Genomic DNA, 13,969 nt, shown 5'->3' on the forward strand with positions numbered 1-13,969 from the left:
TATACACTCTTCGTATTTTTGGATTCTTTTTTCATTTTGCTTTTCCGGTTGGGTGTTTTTTGCTTCTTCGTATTTCAAATCTTTGACTTGATTCTTGCGATCATCTGGTCTGCTGTTGGGAGTATGTATAATATTCTTTATTTCAGTCAGTGTATGCTTAATTTCTAGTTGGTTCTTTATAACAACATCTAGGATCTCATTAGATTTCTTGAGGATCTCACTATATTTATCAGCAGTCTCACCAGTCTTTTCGAGGGCCTCACTAAGTTTATCGGCAGCTTCTAGACAGTTCTTGAGAGACCTTAAAAGTGTGGTTATGAACTCTATACCTTCCATTTCTATCAGTTGTGTCCTGTTTCTTTGTCTCCGCATTTTTTATGCTTTCTTGGTGCACCCCCTTGTGGTCTTTGTGCACAGTCTTGTAGTTAAGCCTTGATTGTTGTAGGTAAACTGGGGGGGATTTGACCTCCAGGCCAACTGGCTGTGAGAATCGATTATGACATTTCCAATGAAATTTTACACTCAGGAAATCTGGCAAAACATCTCAAGAGTCTTAAAACATTTAAGCCCTCCCCCCCCCCCGCCACTAATTTATCTTGTAGGAACCTATCCCAGGAAAATAATTAGAAATATGAACAAAAACTTACATTTTATAGAAGAAAATGCACCAAAATGTTCACAGTGGTTATCTCTAGATGAGGGCATTATGGCTGATCTTATTTTCCTCCTTATAATTATGTACATTGTTTTAAAAATGCAAAATATTTGTAACAAGAGGGAAAGAAACATTAAAAATCAACCATTAGTCAAGGAACGCTAGTTCCCTTCGGTTTGTGGAGCTAGTGGTCATCATGTGCTTTCCTAAGGCGCCCCTGAAATGATTCAATGACCCTTCTGGTTGTGCACCATCTCCAGGTGCTTATGATGTGAAAACTTCAGAAGTATTGAAAGGACCAGTATCCTTTCAGAAATCACAAAGATGTAAGAAACAAAAAGAATCTCAACAAAATCTTACTGTTGACAAAGATACTACCTTGCCTGCTTCAGCAAGAAGAGTTAAGACTTTGGGATTAAAGACGGAATCTCAAAAGAATGATAAAGACCTGAAGATGTTGGAAAAAGAGATTTGTGCCCTCATGCAGGAACGCAGTACTCAGGGCAAGTGTCTGCAGGATCTGGAAGCTGAGCTGGAGAAGATGGAAGCAGAGCTCAGCGCTACAGTCAGGGGAATAACGTCTCTCTCTGCAAGCAGCGCTGCACTGGAAAAGCAGCTTACCGAATTAACCAGGACTAAAGAGCTACTCTGGTCCTGGTTTTCTGAAGATAGTAACCAGAAGAACCCGAGAATTCTAAGCCTTGAGCTGATGAAGCTTAGAAACAAAAGAGAAACTAAGATGAGGCGTATGATGGCTAAATAACAAGGCATGCAGGTGAAACTGCGGGTCACCAGAAGAATCTGGAAGAGTCTCAAGGGAAAGTAGCACAGCTCAAAGGGAAACTTGTTTCAATACAGAAAGAAAAGATTGATGAAAAGTCTGAAACGGAAAAACTCTCGGAATACATTGAAGAAATAAGTTGTGCCTCAGATCAAGAGGAAAAATGCAAGCTAGACATTGCCCAGTTAGAAGAAAATTTGAAAGAGGAGAATTATGAAGTTTTAAGCCTTAAGCAGGCTCTTGAAGAAAATATTGTTACCTGTCTGAACGAGTAAAAGACCTGAATGCTGAATGTCAGCTGCTTGAAAAAGTAAAAGAAGACCTCATCAACAGGGCCAGAGAACTGGATGAACATCTGAATTCTGAAATGCAAAACTTAAAAGAGAAGTTTATTCTTGGAAAACAAGAACATGAAAAGCTACAACAATGAGAGTTGCAAATGGATTCACTTTTGCAACAAGAGAAGGAATTATCTTCTAGTCTTCAGCAGAAGCTCTGTTCTTTTCAAGAGGCCATGATGAAAGAGAAGAATCTATTTGAGGAAGAATTAAAGCAAGCTCTAGATGAGCTAGATAAATTACAGCAAAACGAGGAAAAATCTGAAAAGTTGGTCAAACAGCTGGAAGAAGAGACAAAAAGCTAGAGTTGAAGAACTGAAACTTCTAGAAGAAAAGCTGAAGGGGTTTGTATTAATAGGACTTTATACATATGACTTCAGATTTTACAAAGTATTTTTCCAGTACATTCTTGGGATTCTCACACCAATCATGCACGTGGATGAGGTTGGAATTATTTTGCAAGAGAAGAAGAAAGTACATGCATAGGATGTACTTATAAATAAGTATGACAGCCAAAATAAAAGCCAAGTCCTTTCTTTATTTAAAGCCAGTGGTTTAAGAGTTTTAATTCAGAAATGACCAGCCCTAACCAGTTTGGCTCAGTGGATAGAACGTGGGCCCACGGACTGAAGGGTCCTGGGTTCAATTCTGGTAAAGAGTATGTATTGGTTGCTGGCTCAATCCCCAGTAGGGGGTGTGCAGGAGGCAGCTGATTAATATTTCTCATCAATGTTTCTAACTCTCTATCCCTCTCAGTTTCCTCTCTGTAAAATCAATAAAATACATTTTATTAAATGACAAAAAAAATCAGCCATTAAAAACATTTTTTATTTTTTTAATATATATTTTTATTGATTTCAGAGAGGAAGGGAGAGGGAGAGAGAGAGATAGAAACATCAGTGATGAGAATCATTGATCAGCTGCCTCCACACTGGGGATGAAGCCTGTTACCCGGGCATGTGCTCTGACTGGGAATCAAACTATGACCTCCTGGTTCATAGGTTGATGGTCAACCACTGAGCCACACCAGCCGGGCTAAAAACCCCCAAACATTATTTATTTATTTGTTTGTTTGTTTTGTGGTAAACAATAATGTGTTTTAGGAAATCCAAAGGAAAATAATTTTAACAATTAGGACTACCACGTTACCTCAAAACCCAGTGCCAGAAAGTGCCAGCACTTCAGAAAGGAGGTGCCTCTGGAGGGACTGCTGATGTGGGCTGGGCGGCGATCAGTGTTCGCTGACTTTCAGGCTTCTGGTGCAGCCAGCCAAGGAGTGTGCCCAGGGACCGCCTCCCTCCCTCTCCAGCAGGGAGACTTGAGCTGTGACTGGAAGGCCACATCCTGCAGAGCGGTGTGTGCATGCCTCCGAATCAATAGGTGCCCGAGCAGGCGAATGTCCCAGACCATGCAGAGGTGACACAGACCAGGCCACGCCCCCGATGCCCCTGGGTGGGCAGCACTGAGGAGGGACCCAGCATAAGGACAGAGGGATCTGGGCTTAGAGAACTGCAAGAGAGAGAGAGAGAGAGAGAGAGAAGAGAGAGAGCAGGCACGGGCGGCGCCAGCCTCAGACCATGAAGCGGTACTCCTTCCCGTCGTGGGCCATCAGGATGATGTTGCGGTTGGATGTCCAGATGAGCCGGGCTAGTCGGAGGGTGCTGTGGGGGCCGGGGGAGGCCGGCTGCACAGGGGGCACCTGGTAGGTTTTAAAACAGCGCAGCTGGGGTGCCGAGTTCAGCATGCCGATGCTTCCCAGCAGCGAGGTGTCCATCTGCCAGAAGGAAATGTGGCTGTCTGTGTTCGAGTAGGTGGCAAGATAGCGCCCATCAGGAGCGAAGGCCACTGCAGCGATCGGGCCCTTGTGTCCATGGACTGCCTGACATTTTCCAGTCGGATGTCGTACAGGGCCACTGAACCATTGCGAGCTCCCACTGCTATCCTGTGACTCCGCTCATAATAGCTGACCATGTAGAACCTGCAGAAGGCTGGGAAACACTCCTGAAGACCTTTCTTTTTAACTAGAGATCCTCGAGGCAGTACATAATGATGTCCATAACCTCCACAAGAAGATCCACAACATCTGTGGGCATCTTTTCAATGCAAATTTCAATGATTCTCAGAATTTCCCTTTTAGCTCGTGCGAGAGTGGTCGTGTGTATATTCTGCTGCGACTGGGTGATCGCGGCCAGAGCAGTGTGTCTGTGGACCTCTTTGGCTGTGGTGGTGAGGAAGGTGGGTGGTCTGGCAGTGGCAATGAGGGAGAGGGCATGCCTGGCTGAGCTGGCAGAGTCAGCTGCTGGGCTCAGAGGCAGCCCCATTGTGATGTTGGCGAGCTGCAGAGTTCCAGCAGCCCCACGAGGACTGCAGACACATCCATGTAAGGCTCCCACACGGTGAACCCGCGTCCGATCAGATCAATGGCTGTTCTCCGGGTGGTACTGTGAGGAGGAAGCTTGGGGCTCGGGGGCTGGAGCAGAAGAAACATCAGTGCCTTGCAAGTATGTCTGGCCAGTAAGTAGTTGGATCCACCAGTAGTCAAACCAAATCCCTCAGGAATCTGACTAGAGCTTTGAGGTCTGTTCAACAGTTTAGGAGGTTCAATTTCAGCACCAAATTCAGCTCCTATGACTCCAGTGGTGATGTCATCTTCTGCAAGGTCATGCCCTTCCTCCTGGACTTTGGCTTCCGGTCTCCAGGCGGTGTCAGGAGCAGTGGTGATGGTCTGCATGGCTTCCGCTGAGACCCCAGGTGACATGACATGGTCCACGTACTGAGGTACATACGGAGCCCGGGCATTGATGGCTTCCTTCCGGCCCGCCTGCTCAATCCTTCGCAGCTCGGCCAGAAGCAGGGCCTGCGCGGCTTCTCTGACCTCCAAGCATCCATCCTGCCATCTCTGAGCGAGCATCTCTAGAAGTGGAGGCCGAAACTTGTCCAGTCCCAGCAGATCTGGCAGCATCACACAATGCATCGCAGCCAGCTGACTCCAGCCTGGTTTAATTTGTCCTTGCACAATATTTCTGGAAGTTGGAGGGGAACCCCGGGCATTAGAAAGGTCTGGGGTGCTTGGTCTAGGTGGCCTGGTAGGGGCCTTCTTCATATGATCACCAATAAAAGTTGCACTGGTCATACTCATCAAGGTATTTGCCAAAGAGATGACGGACAGGAGATGCTGTGTGGTGACGGCTCGAGACACCCCGTACGTGCCCTTGCCTACCCCCTCCGTTGCTGGAAGCTTCCTTTCTTCTTCCGCTTTCCTGTGTGACAGTGCACAGGCAGCCCGATTATAACCAGGAAGCATCAGTGACATATGACCTCTTCTCGATAAGAGGCCGAATGACACTGGACAGTGGGGCTTCAGCATTCCAAGACGATCGAGACAAACTTCGTCCAGAACTTCGTTTAAGCCCCAGGCATGAAGGCAGGACATGAACAACTTTGCAGTGTCCATAATCAAATTGTATTCTAACAGGGTCTGTTGTGGGTTCAATCAGCAAGATAGACCACCGAGTTAGGATTTAAATTTAAGAGCCTTTATTAAGCTGGCCAGCTGACTACAGCATGTCCCTCCTGTAAGGAGCCTCGTACTGCAGCCCCGACCGAGGGTACAGCAAAGCCTTTTATCTGCAACACTACAAAGTATTTCTAAAAAAAAAGAAAAAACAAACTGCAAAGCGGTTCATTAGCCGTTCCTGGTACTGGCAGAGTAAAAAGTTCACGTAAAATTTACAAGCAGGGTTTTTTTTTTCCTGGCTGGGTTTAATCATAACACATTGCTTTTCCATGTCAGGGTCTGTTAGGTTTGTCTTTATTGTTTGGACCACCAGGGAGTTATGAGAATATTTAGGCAGCCAAAACCGGTTTGGCTCGGTGGATAGATTAGCAATTTTTCTCTGCCATGGTCCCTGCCCCTCAGCCCACTCAGTAATTCTTCTCTGCCAGGCTCCTGCCCCTAGCACAGGTCAGTGGCTTCGATTTGCTGGCCCGATATTCAGGATCACTCTCCTCCCTTCTCTGCCTCATGGTCTCCTCGTCCTCCTCTTCCTCGTCGAGGAGGTGTCCTTGATGGTTTCTTTCACTTGTTGGAAGAGAACCACTGCTGTTTTCCAGTTAGAAAAGAGCCCCCTTTGTCTGCCCTGCCAGATGCTTTCTGCAAATTCTCAAATCAATGGGTTCCTTGCACTGTCCCAGGCCAGGAATTGAGCCCGCAACTGAGGAAGTGCCCTTGACCAGAATTAAACCTGAGACCCGTCAGTCCCCATACTGATGCTCTAGCCACTGAGCCAAACCTGCTAGGGATCAATGTTTCTGTTTTAACTCACTAAATGTGGGTTGGTTTTTGTGCAGCAATAGAAAACTGGAACATCCTCTAACATGTTATTCTGTTTATTTTATCGATTTTAGAGAGAAGGGAGAGAGAGAAATATCGATGTGAGAGAGCAAAACAAACATTTTTTTAAAAAAACAATCCAAACAAAAGTCTTTATGGAAAAACTAAAAAGATTTACTAAGCATTTAAAGTGGTTAAGGTTGCCCAGCCTAGTGGGGCTCAGTGGCTGAGCACTGACCTATGAACCAGGAGGTCACCATCTGACTCCGGATCAGGGCATATTTCCAGACAGGGCACATATCTGGGTTGCAGGCTTGTGGTTTTTGTTTATAACAAGCATATATTACTTTCATAATCATAAAAATAGAAATATTTTAAAGTTACAATTACTTACAGGGGTGGGCAAAAGTAGGTTTACCGCTGTCAGTATGTGAAACAGTTTATTCTTGTATTTATTAATGATTGTATTATTTATTTGTGGTGCAACTGTAAACCTACTTTTGCCCACCCAGTAGATGCAAGGACTGGCAGCCAGCACAGAAACGTTCAAAGCTGATATGTTACAGTGGTTGTTGTTAAATCAAATTCATTATTAAGGCTGATTGTGTCAAAAGAAAATTTCTAAAATTTTAATGTTTCTGTTTTATTTTTGTTTTTAGTGTTAGTCCTCACCGGATGATATTTTCTCCATTGATTTTCAGAGAGAGTGGAAGGGAGAAAATAGAGAGAGAAAGATCAATATGAGTGAGACATCAATTGGTTGCTTGCACTGTCCCAGGCCAGGAATTGAGCCCGCAACTGAGGTACGTGCCCTTGACCAGAATAAACCCTGAGACCCGTCAGTCCCCATACTGATGCTCTAGCCACTGAGCCAAACCTGCTAGGGATCAATGTTTCTGTTTTATTTTTGTTTTTACTGTTAGTCCTCACCGGATGATATTTTCTCCATTGATTTTCAGAGAGAATGGATGGGAGAAAATAGAGAGAGAAATATCGATGTGAGAGAGGAACATTGATGGATTGCCTTCTGTATGTGCTATTTTACTTTATGTAACATTACAACCATCAAGGTTCAAGTTTATCATCTTTCCTCTGAGTCAGCACCCTCAATTAAATATGACCTCCATGTCTATCTTATCTATTTCTATAAATGATTCCTTGGAATAGATGAAGGTTAGTTTTAAAAAAATCACCAAAAAGGAAAAGGTGATTAAAAGGAACCCAAAGAAGGAAGAAACAATGGGAGAAATGCTGAAGAGTTACAGATATCCAATTGATTAGACAGTATTTACCCTGAAAGAAAAGAGGAAAATATGTTTGCCTCCCTAAGGGAGCATATGGGTGATGCTTAAAAATTGTGGCAATATCCTTCTGCATAGAAACACTACTTCTAAGAATACTACAGAAATATTTTATGTATTTATGTGGAAATATATGTATATAAGGAAATTAATTGTATTTAAAATAGTAACATATTAGAAGAAACCTAAATGCCAACTAACAGAGGAATGATAAAAGACATATGGTGATATGCGGTACATCCATGTGTGGAATAATGTTAGCATTAAAAAGAATAAATATGTGCCCTAACTGGTTTGGCTCAGTGGATAGAGCGTCAGCCTGCAGACTGAAGGGTCCCAGGTTCAATTCCGGTCAAGGGCATGTACTTTGGATACTGACATGGAAATATATATATACAGGATGTGATCCACTTTAGTAAAATGAAATCCATGTGTGTGTAATATATATATATATATGTGTGTGTGTGTGTGTGTGTGTATATTGTGTGTGTGTGTGTGTATCTGCAAGAATAAACTCCAAATCATTAACAAGGGAGGCTTCTAGGAAAATTAGAATTGAGGTATGGGTAGGGACATTTGTTTATCAGCTGAGTTAAATCTCTATTACACAGGAGAATAAATAATCAGCCATGCCAAGAAGACTAGCATAGAAAGCCTACATACAGCCAAAATAAACAACCAGTTGATTAGCTTAGTAACTAAACGAAGAAAATAACAAGGCACAAGGACCACACGGTGATGGAGAATATCATGAAGAAAATGCAGTATCACTGTGGTTAGGGTATAATTGTCTTTGGTGCTCAACTCCCATGTGTCAGTTATCTGCATTCGGATTCCATCACTGCCCTGAGTCTCAATTTCCTGCCAAGTGTGATGGTGAAATGAGATAATATTGTAAAGCTCAGGGTAATATGATTCTTCATGACATTTCCCTGCCTAACTACTTGCCAACTCTGTAAATTCAGAGATGAGATCAAATAGGACCATACCAATGTGAATGCAAAACTTGATGAGTAGTTAGCGGACTCTGGGAAAACATTTGTTTTTAAATATATTTTTTATTGATTTCAGAGAGGAAGGGAGAGGAGCGGGAGAGATAGAAACATATATAATGAGAGAGACTCACTGATTGGCTGCCTCCTGCACACCCCCTCCTTGGAGTTGGCATGTGCCCTTGAACAGAATTGAACCCAGGACCCTTCAGTCTGCAGGCTGATGCTCTATCCACTGAGCCAAACTAGCTAGGACTGGGGAAAGATTTTTGAAAGAAGCTAGAATGAAATATTTTTGAACGTTACTTCTAAAGCCTGGGAAAAAAGAAGAGAGTGAAGGAAAGGACTCACACCCTGAAGGAAAAGGAATTAGCAACTTAACCTAAGGATCTTAATTGAGTTTCCCCTTTGGTAGAAAATTTCAAGATACGAATGCCAGCATGGCTCAGTAGTTGAGTGTCAACCTATGAACCAGGAGGTCACCATTTAATTCCTGATCAGAGCACATGCCTTGGTTCCGGGCTTGATCCCCAGTGTGGGGTATGCAGGAGGCAGCTGATCAATGATTCTCATCATTGATGTTTCTATCTTTCTCTCCCTCTCTCTTCCTCTCTGAAATCAATAAAAATATATATTTTAAAAAAGAAATGGAAGCCCTAACTGGTTTGGCTCAGTGGATAGAGCGTCAGCCTGCGGACTGAAAGGTCCCAGGTTCAATTCCGGTCAAGGGCATGTACCTTGGTTGTGGGCACATCCCCAGTAGGAGGTGTGCAGGAGGCAGCTGATTGATGTTTCTCTCTCATCGATGTTTCTAACTCTCTCCCTTCCTCTCTGTAAAAAAATCAATAAAATATATTTTTAAAAAAGAAAGAAATGGAAGCTTCAAAAGGATTCATCAAAAGAGGTGGTCAGCTGTAGAAGCAATAATTAAAAACAGTGGGGCATGAAGAGAAGTGCTCTGAAAGAGGTCACATCTAATGGTATGAGGTCTAATTAAACCAGGCATCAGATACAGTATTGTGAGAACTACTGAGTCAGTATTTGACAGGTTGTTTTTTTTAACACTTATAAAAAACAGGAAACACTTAAATCCACATTTTGCAAAAGCAAGGTTAACATGGAATTTAATTGTTCATAGAAACTACCAGGAATGATAAAAAATATTGTTGGGAAAAAAATATTGTTAGAATTTCTTATGGCAAAAAATCAGTTTAAAAAAACTAGAAACAGCTCTAGCCAGTTTGGCTCAGTGGATAGAGCATCAGCCTGCAGACTGCAGGGTTTTATTTGGTTCAAGGGCACATGCTTGGTTGCAGGCTCCATTCCCAGTAGGGGCTGTGCAGGAGGCAGCTGATCAATGATTCTCTCTCATCATTGATGTTTCTATCTCTCTTCCCATCTCCCTTCCTGTCTGAAATCAATAAAAATATATTTTTAAAAAAGAAGTAAAAAACTCTCCGGCCTAATTTAAAAGGACTCAGGAAACCCAAAGTCCTCCATAGAAATCACAAGGCAATGGAGCAAAAGAAGGAAGTAACCAAGGCAAACCCAAGGGATGAAGAAAGCACAGATAACAAAATCATAGCCATAAATGAGTAACAATTCAATTCCTCTGAAAATGGGAGGGTCATTGACTCAACTCAAGAATAAAGCCCAGTGCCATAGAAACCACAAACACGGCCAAGAACAAAGTTGCAGGCACGTAAGCACGCACGATTTAAAGAGAAGTGCCAAAGACTGTCCCCTGCCACGGGCACTTACTCAGCTTGTCATCAGATAAAGATGATTAATTAAAAAGACCCGAAGCCTGCAAACAGCTGACTTGTCAGAGCCGGTGGTTTCACCCCACAGTCTTTCAGGCCTCGCAAGTGACCCTTGGGCCCATGATGTAACAGACACCCTGCCCAGGCTGCTCAAGGGTCTTCTAAGGGTCAGGGGGTAGAATTATAGTTGCCTGGAAGTGGCTGGCCCCTCCCTCTCCTTGTTCCTAGGAAGGAGCTGCAGCCAAAGTCTTTCTGATAACGGAGCGCGCCTTCTGCCTTGGGATCCCGGCCACCGCTTATGCGCTTCGCTGTTTGGGTCTGAAAGTCACAGGAGGGCTGTGACATTTTTAGTCATTTTCTTAATGTCCAAAAGTGATACAGGATCATGGTTTAAAAAAATTTTTTTTTAATCACTAGAGGAATTTAGACAGTAAAAAATGAAAGTCCTATAGACAATAGCATGGTGGTTACCTGAGGGGAATGAAGGTGAGGGCGGTCGAAGAGGGTATAGGGAAAATAAATGGTGATGGAAGGAGATTTGACTTGGGATGGTGAACACAATACAATATACAGATGATGTACTGTAGAGTTGTACATCTGAAACCTATATAATTTTATTAACCAATGTCACCCCCAAAAATTCAATAAAAAAGAAAAAGTAATTTTAAAAACAGCCCTCCTCTTCCCATCTCCTCAAAAACACAAAATCCCAAAATCATCTCCTCCAGAGTTAACTACTGTTAACAGCTTGGTGTCTATCCTTCTCGACATTTTTCTCCAAACGTATGTATGTATGTGCATGTTGGGGAGGGGAGAGGGAATCTGGACAAAGTAACCTCTGTACCTCAGTATTCTCTGCTTTAAAATGGGGGAAATGATATTAATCCCATGGGGTTATTGTCAGGGTAAAATGAGTTAAGGTATCTGGCATTCTCAGAAGTGTCTGGCCCATAATAAGTACTTGGGGTTAGCAGTTATGATTATTCTCTCATTCTTTTACACAAAACCTTAGCATTCTACTGCGTAAATGACAGCGATACTGAGGAGGTTGTACTGACCCCATCACAGATGCCCAATAACACATACAAATTAAATGGCTCTCCTAAAGTTAGTGAGAGGCTGAGCCCAGAACCCAAGACTCTGCTTCCGGTCTATTGTTGTTCTTACCACACCCCAGGGTCTCCCGCACCGGCCCCTCCCCCCTCCCCAAGCTCCCTTAAAGCTAGAGAGGTTTGGAGTGGGCAGCTGGTCCCACACCTTGTTCTTCAGTGAGATCTAGCTCGGTTGCCCCATCTTATTTGGACCCTAGACACCTCTGATGGGTCTCTGCGGCCTGAGGCTCTAGGCCTAGGTGAGCCCTCCTGCTGCCGTGATATCTGGATACGTCCCTCCTGGTCCCTGGGGCTCGGTTCCCCCTCCTACACAATAAGTCACGCCGAGGCTGCCCATCACTCTGGGTTAGCTCAGACTGACTGTCAGGATGGCATTGGCTCAGCGTTAAAAAGTGAGGTCTGGCTACTCATCAGGCTATTGACATTTCCAGAGCTTCTTCTGTGTGTGCCAGGGGCTGTGCCGGCCCATGAGAGATGCCACCATAATGTAGGTGTGAGGCACAGCCATGGCTCTGGGAGTCCCTGTCTGTGCTCCTCGGCACAGGGCCTCCTCTGGGTGGTCAAAGGGGCAGAGCAGGACGGGCAGGGAAGAGGCAGCACCTGAGGGCAGTTACTGGGTTCTCACTCCTCTTTCCTGCCTGGCCGATGGGTCTACTTCTAGGACCATATTCCTTGCCTGGCAGGGTTAGGGAAGAGTGGGGGATGCTGGGTCAGGGCCAGGCGGAGGCCTTTTCTGCCACCCCGGGAGCTTCTCACATCCTTCCAAGCACCTGTGCAGACTCCAGGCGCAGCAGGAAAAGTCTTGGGGATCATCCATCCTGTTCATTTACCTGAGGAAGAGGTGAGGTTTGCTGCGGGAGAGGCACCACTGAGTGGTGAGGGACCGCTGAGCTCTGAGTTCACTAATAAGGAGGCACAGGAGCTCATTAAGCACAGTCATGGTGCCCTTCACCGCGCTAAGGACCTCGAAATCGCTTCATTCTGTGCCTATGACAACCCTGAGATGGATATTATTTTTCCCACTTCAAGGATGAGGAACCTGAGGCTTAAAGAACTTGAGTTGTCAAGATCATTGAAAATAGAGTAGCCTAATGTCTATCTACAGCTTTCTTACTAGCGGGTGCCCAAGACATCCAAACATCCTGTTGTGGCAGAATGCACGGGAGAACCACCAGCCAGCACTCTGAGGGAGGGAAGTTTAACCTTTATTCCGCAGATCTGCTAATCCAGGGAATTACGAATCCAAAGCCTGATCTGAACTGGGGGGGAGGCTCTGATTTACATATCTCCTCCTGTGGCGGCCCCTGAGGGTTCCTGCAGGTCCGCCCACGTCAGTCTTGGCAGGGACCTGGGGCCCGTGCTCAGCAGCCCCACCCAAGTCAGCTGCGGCGGGGCTCTGGGGTTAAGCTCTGCAGCCCCTCCCAAGACAGTCGGAGTGGGGAAGAAAGACTCCAGTTTTAACCAGATACTGAGTAGGTTGCAAGCCCCCACATTTTCCTTTTCAATCCCACTGGCCTCTTCTTTTACCACCGTTTCCAAATGCAGGAGAGCTTTCCCTCTAGTCTGACCCATGACAAGACACGTGCAGGATGGCAGAAACTCTGCAGTCAACCATCCCCGCAAGGTCTGTCTTCCCTTTGGAAGCTTAAATCCCTCTGGAGCCCTGTTCTGGGAAAAGGCAGGATGACTTTAGGGGACCACTGAGCAGGGTAATAGGTGTTACTCATTGTTCTAGCTTCAGGTGTACAGCAAGATGTGGGATTTTTAAAAAATAGATATGTTTTTATTGATTTGAGAGAGAGAGAAACATCGATTGGTTGCTACTCACACCCCAGGCATGTGCCCTGACCAGGAATCAAACTGGTGACTTTTTGGTGCGTGGAACGGTGCTCAATCAACTGAGCCACACCGGCCAGGGCAAGATGTGGGACTTTTGCATGTGGCACCAGGGAAGCCAAGTCTGGGGTAGACTCATAAGAGCTCTGGTGAAGCCTGTCTGTTCCTGTGCTGAAATCCCAGCTGCTTCCTTGAACCTGTCTCCAGTCTCCAAAGGCCCCAGATGAGTCACTTTATTCACTGGGCCCAAAATATACTATTTCCTTTTCTTCTTAGACTTTTCCTCATTCCTCTCCCTCAGGTAATCTGTTGTCCTTCATTCTGCTTACTGATAACAGCTTTCTGCATAATTCTTTAGAATCATCAGTCCTTGATACTGTCAATACTGGCAGTCTCATTCCGTCCCACGGAACAGGTGACAACGGAGATGACTGACATTAGCATTCCTGGAAGCACACAGCACAAACATGCAAACACACTCGAAACGATATTGTTAGACCACGTAAGCACAGCATCCTATATAATAAAGAGGTAATATGCAAATTAACCCTCATGCCCCCACAAGATGGCTGCCTGCAACCAGGCCAGCAGGGGGGTTAGTGAGGGGCAACCAAACAACTGAACAGCAGGCTGCATGGGGCAACCAGGTTGGCAGGGGCGTTAGTGAGGGACGACCAAACGACTGAACAGCAGGCTGCATGGGGTGACCAGGCCAGCGGAGAGGCTGTGAGGGGTGACCAGGCCAGCAGGGGGGTGGCAGTTAGAGGCAACCAGGTCGGTGTGTGTGGGGGGGTGCAGTTGGGGACGACCAGGCTGGGGGGGGGGGCAGTTGGTGGCAATTAGGCTGGCAGGAGGGCA

The 13,969-nt window shown here is 45.2% G+C and overlaps 2 pseudogenes; one reads left to right on the top strand and one right to left on the bottom strand.

The window, feature by feature from the left end:
• The first annotated feature begins 815 nt into the window (after positions 1-815).
• Positions 816-2,260, top strand: LOC102772079 (annotated as a pseudogene).
• Positions 2,261-3,322: 1,062 nt separating this feature from the next.
• LOC102772371 lies at positions 3,323-5,230 on the bottom strand (annotated as a pseudogene).
• Positions 5,231-13,969: the final 8,739 nt, after the last annotated feature.

This window comes from Myotis davidii, unplaced genomic scaffold, assembly GCF_000327345.1.
Source record: "Myotis davidii unplaced genomic scaffold, ASM32734v1 scaffold46, whole genome shotgun sequence".
Classification (NCBI taxonomy): Eukaryota; Metazoa; Chordata; class Mammalia; order Chiroptera; family Vespertilionidae; genus Myotis; species Myotis davidii.